Source organism: Eurytemora carolleeae, unplaced genomic scaffold, assembly GCF_000591075.1.
Source record: "Eurytemora carolleeae unplaced genomic scaffold, Eaff_2.0 scaffold270, whole genome shotgun sequence".
NCBI lineage: Eukaryota > Metazoa > Arthropoda > Copepoda > Calanoida > Temoridae > Eurytemora > Eurytemora carolleeae.
The window spans coordinates 239,177-245,280 of NW_019396168.1; the positions used below are offsets into that span (position 1 = coordinate 239,177).

General features: G+C 29.8%; 1 protein-coding gene across 2 annotated transcripts in view; it reads left to right on the top strand.

Moving 5' to 3' along the window:
• The first annotated feature begins 3,658 nt into the window (after window positions 1-3,658).
• LOC111697033 (tropomyosin) overlaps window positions 3,659-6,104 on the top strand; it is a 29,989-nt gene continuing 27,543 nt past the window's right edge. The window contains exon 1 of one of the 2 annotated variants that reach the window (XM_023466898.1): window positions 3,659-3,746. The gene's annotated coding sequence lies outside the window, so the exon portion shown is untranslated. The remainder of the gene's footprint in view (window positions 3,747-6,104) is intronic. The other variant, XM_023466899.1, reaches the window with a different exon arrangement.

Consider the following 6,104-nt stretch of genomic DNA (forward strand, 5'->3'; position numbering starts at 1 on the left):
CCCCCCCCCCCTCTTCCATCCCTCCCTTTTCCTAGAACTCAGGATATATTTGTTTGATCACTTTCTAATATCCATGGATAACCATTAAACTCTGAACTAAATTGGAAGACGAGTTTTAGAATTAAGTTATAAAAAGTCCCATGAGCATGGCACACAGGAATTGTGTAGTGTCAGCAGACCCATTTCACTCAATTGGTAAGTAAATAAGTGTAAACCTGTTTGTTTTGTTACATCATCAAATACACTAAAATCTTGACATAAAGTCGTCTTCCTATTCCATTGTTTTCTGGTTTTCGCTATATTAAACGTACAGACTGGTTCGTGATTAATAAGGGTGCCGGGAGTGGGGGAAGGTGGAGAAGGTTTTTATATTTTTAGTTTTGATGCAGATATTCAAAATGTGCTGCAAAGCTTCATAGAATAAAATATTAATAATTTTCGAATCCATAAATTCAATGCATGTCTGGAAAACAATTTATATTATTTACGTCAAAACTTCAATTTTTATCCAATCATTTCTTCTTTCTTTAGATTTTTTTATTCAACAACTACCTAAAAATCTCTAAAAGAAGTAATAATTATGGATAACAAAATTAACTTTATTTGTTTCTGAAACTCAATTTTTAAGCATTAATAAATAATTGCCATCGGAATCCTTAAAGAACTTTCAAAACTCCCATTTTAAACTTTGCATAATACAAGAAGTTTGTTGTTTCCTCCTCCATGGAAAATAAACAAAAAAGCTTTTTTAAACCCACTTTTCGGAGATATGTTTATCGTTTATATTAACAAAAATTTCCACAAATTCAGAATGCAAAGAAATTGGGATAAGAAAGTTGTGAGTCAAAGGGGGATAACGTTTGACATCCGACAAAAATAATCAAAAGTTTTGAACAATGTTTTTATAATTTATTTTTATTATTTTTGTAGAACAAAATTGTACGAGGCATAGTTAATAATTTCAAATGTTTATATCTTTTTTCTCCATCTGCACGTCCGCAGTTTCTCTTTTTCTTGCCTCACTTTACCCGTCCAAAAAAATCAAAAGTAAAAAGTAAAAAAATTTACAAAAATTAGAGCTTATGCCGATTTGTTCAAACTAGAAAAAAAATCTCATGATAATTATCACTTTCACCTTAAATTAAACAATTTGTTAAAAAGAGTTTGTTGCAAGTGTTCATTCCTTATTTGTGGTAAAATGTATGTTTGCAGAAAGTTCTAAAATAAGTAAAAGATCTGAAATTAATTTCAAGCTTATTTTATGTAATCCTAAATGTCGTCATTGAATTCCAAATTATACTGGACACGATCTTTTAATCGCAGCATATTTCACAAGATTAGAAATTCCCCCCCATTCCCCTGAACATTCCTGGCACAATGGACTGGTATTTAGGAAGGGGCACATTATCACTTTTTTTAAGCAGTTCGTTAGACAGAAGGGAAAGGTAAAAACATGCAACATTACTGGTACAACTTTGTGACTTGACAGCTCATCTAGTTTTCATTTTAAGCTTAATTATAAGAAAAGTAAATTTATTTTGTTACATATTAGAAATTAAAAAAAAATTTTCTTAAATACTTAAAAGGTTGCTAAAAAGCACATAGAATGCTATCTTGACAATTATCCTACTGCTAGCTCAAAGGAGATGAAGGACCATCTTGAACATGGGATTCATGGACCTCTGATCCCAGATTTGAAGAAACAAATTTTACCACAGTAGTACATTTATGTAACCTGATACCAATAAACCGTTTTAGTCATGTTACCATCGTGGTTTAGCTTTTATAAGAATATACTCACAAGTCCTAAAAAACTTTGTGGTCATCCTTTAGATTGAAAACACATTGATTGTGAATAAGAGTTTATTTTCACAAAATACAGAAGTCTAGAATCAAAATACAGAAGTCTAGAATCAAAACACAGAAGTCTACAATCAAAATACAGAAGTCTACAATTAAAATACAGAAGTCTACAATCAAAATACAGAAGTCTACAAACAAAATACAGAAGTCTACAATCAAAATACAGAAGTCTACAATCAAAATACAGATGTCTACAATCAAAACACAGAAGTCTATACAATCAAAATACAGAAGTCTATAATCAAAATACAGAAGTCTACAATCAAAATACAGAAAGAAGTCTACAAACAAAATACAGAAGTCTACAATCAAAATACAGATGTCTACAATCAAAATACAGATGGTCTACAATCAAATACAGAAGTCTACAATCAAAATACAGAAATCTACAATCAAAATACAGATGTCTACAATCAAAATACAGAAGTCTACAATTAAAATACAGAAGTCTATAATAATCAAAATACAGAAGTCTATAATCAAAATACAGAAGTCAATCAAAATACAGAAGTCTACAATCAAAATACAGAAGTCTACAATCAAAATACAGAAGTCTGTACTATCAAAAACTTTTTTGCACATTACAAAAAACATTCGTTGTCTTTCATGTAAATTAAACCCTAAAAATTACCCAAATTCGCCGTTATTTTTATAAACATCATTTCGTTTTGTTTAATTTTAACTTTTTCTTTAGTAAACGGAATGTTGTCCAGCACTATTTGTATACCATTAGAGGGAATATATATTTATATATATAATATACGTACACTGTATACAACACTTATATAATAAATGAGAGCAATGATGAATATATGATTTATTATGCATGAAAGGTTGAATGCAACAGGGGGAACTTTTTTCTCGGAATTTTCGAGAAAAAAAATTATAAAATAATGTATTTAAATCATTTGAAACTATTTTTGTCGCGCCCCCCCCAGTCAGCTGCAAAATAAACGTTAAAGTGAAAGTATTATTGAAAAAAGTTCCCAAAAAGTGCCAAATAATTTTTTTGACCCTCATGACACGCAATTATTGGGGTGTCATGACTTGAAAAATCTTAGCAAGTTTCTTAGATATACTCGCAAAGCAGGAGACTCTAACGACGACCTTTAACTGTTTGGCCGTTCAATATGAAAATATTCTTTTACAAATGAACAAACTGTATTCAAATTACAAGTTCAGGAAAAGACTAACTAATTCCGAACAGTCTTCTCTGAATTCACATTCTTTGTGAAAAACCCTGTGTATATATGATATATATAATATATATTATGTACATATATATATATATATATATAAAAGTTTCTTTGACTATAAAATGTGTTTAAGTGTATTATTTATCGTAAGTGCTGTAAATATTGTATGAATTACCATTACAAGCAACTATTCTAATCCATATTATTGCAGTTTTATTTCTCTAGTGCAATATTCTACTTCATGTCTTGCAAAATATTGGAAATTCAGAATTCACATAAAATAGTAGAAACATACTAAAAGATTGGGTTTCTACATTTTAATATTAAATGGACTGTTATTTAAAAAGGGTCCGATTCATAAGGGTACAATTTAAACCTTTATCTTATCATAAATGTGGAAGATACACCGTTATACAGTGTTTAATTCTGTCAAATTCTTAATTGTCGATGTTGCAAGAAATCTCAATTTATTTTAATAATCAATAAAATTGTTGGCAAGTTTCTCTGTGCGATGTTTCTTTAAAGGACAATGTTGGGGGCGTTCTTAGGCTTTCCCACTGTATATATTCATCTATCTATCTATCTATCTATCTATCTATCTATCTATCTATGTTGAGCTGCTTTGTTGCGCTGACCAGCAGCTTGAGGATACTCAGTGAAGCCCTGACTGTTTACTTGCTTGCACTGGTGAGTCAAACACAAAAACATTTGAAACTATTTATCCAGGAATTGTTTTTAGTTTTGATGAAAATAGTTTTTTTATAGTTTTTCTACCGAAGCCAGATTTATTTGCCATTAATGGGTTTTCTATTGATATATTGTTCATAAATCTTCCTATTTAAGTGTTTTAATTGAGTAAATTCTAAAAAAACATTGGTTTTTATAGTTTTTGTCACAGCATTTAATTTATGTTTTTAAATAAACCTGGCTTTTGTAATGGTTAAGTTACAACCTAAAGAGAATTATTTGTACGTGTTTAAACAATGATTATGCACAACTATCATTGTAAATAATATTTTACGGAATTGTACGTGTTTAAACAATGATTATGCACAACTATCATTGTAAATAATATTTTACGGAATTGTACGTGTTTAAACAATGATTATGCACAACTATCATTGTAAATAATATTTTACGGAATTGTACGTGTTTAAACAATGATTATGCACAACTATCATTGTAAATAATATTTTGTTTTTTAGTTTGTTAAAACCTACTTTTTTTATTTATTAGTTTTTTAGTTTTTCTGAAAAAAGAGATAGGAGGAAGGAAAAGAAAGCGTTTGAATTTGAAAAAAAACATTAGAAACTATAAAAAAGAAAAGAAAGCATGGAGTTGGTAAAAAAAAGAAGGAATTATAACATTGATAATAAATATTAAGAAAGGAAAAGAAAAACTAATAAAAAAACAGGAAAGAAAGATGGAAGAAAAAAAAACTGAAAATGAATATGAAAAAAGGAGATGTAAAAAGATTTTAAAGGATAGAAGAGGGAAAAAGGAAAGGGGCAGGAATTAAAGGGGGAAAGGGAAGGGAAAGGGGACGGGGGAAGGAAAGGTGTATGATTCATAAAAGGCCTGCTTCCTTGCTTCTCTGTTTATATCCCCCAAGATATTTATGTTAAAAGCTTCTCTCCTTTAAACAAGAATATGAATAACATTTAAAGGGATTTTTAGCGAAAAATGAAAGGGGGTATAGGCTTATGGCGAAAAATAAGCGCTTTATTATCGCAACTAATCATATCTGTTGCGCCTATAAGGAGAAAATTGTTAAAAACGACTCATGCTGAAGAACATAGATTCCATACAAATTTAGAAAGTTGCAACATTCAACTCGGATCGTAAAACAATCAATTTAATTCCAAACAAATCATTCAGATATGACAACCAATAGTCATCGATTATTTTTTGACGCATTCATATATATAGTTAATATTTTTGATTTTGTTTTTTTAAAATAATATTTCGCTGGCGCTGGATTTTAGAACATTCCTGGAAAATATGAAAATGTCGTCCTCATTATCAAAAATCCTCGAAACAGGAATAAATGTTTTCAAAAGTAACTATATTATGAAATATTTTTTAACAATTTTCTCCTGATAGAAGTAAGATTAGTAGCGATCAAAAACGCTTATTTTTCGCCGTAAGCCTAAACCCCCTTTCATTTTTCGCGAACACTCCATTTAAAGGGACAAACATTATAAACATCAAATATGATCCTTTATAAAAAAGTGACCTGAGCGATGAGAAATGTTTTCTTTGACCTTTATACCATTTTATCAATGCGACGAAAATACCCAATATTTATCCCATAGACAAGTACGACAAACTAAAGTAAACTGCGTGCAAGATTGGAATCCTACATTTACTTTTATTCATAACTCTTCTAATTGAAAAGCTGGATAAATTCACTTCCCTCAAGCAAGTGCGTAAAGTCAAAACTGGAGGAGCTAAGAGGTCACAAAGTCCCACCTGTAATTTGGCATAAATTTGACCTGTCTGGTTCAATGTTTGCACGACAGAAAAAGATAATAAAGATTTCAACTTTACTACCGTTTATAAAAAAAAAACGTCTTTTATGATTTTTTAAATCTTTGCAAACACACGGATTAAAACATAAAAATACTCTGTTTTCCTTAATTAGGGTTATTACAAAATAATCAAGTAAAATCTATAATTATACAATTAATTGCAAATAATTCAATTAGTATCTATAATTATCCATGTAAGCTTATACTTTTGTAAATGTAACAACAATAGCTTGACATAAAAACAACAAAAGCAGAATAAATATAACTTTAAAATAATATGAACACTAATTAGAATAAGTTTCTTTAATTCATTTTCTAAATGAATTTGTTTATTCAAACACTGCAGAGCGGACATTTTTGAGCGCATTCCAGGGGTACTCTTAGGATATCCTGTAACCTTGGTTTAGCATTCTTATATTTTCACTTAGTTCTTACTTTAATATCCTCTCCCCTTCATACAGCTCTCTATTCTCTCTCCCCTCCACCTTCTTCTAGCCACACCCCCCCCCTCATA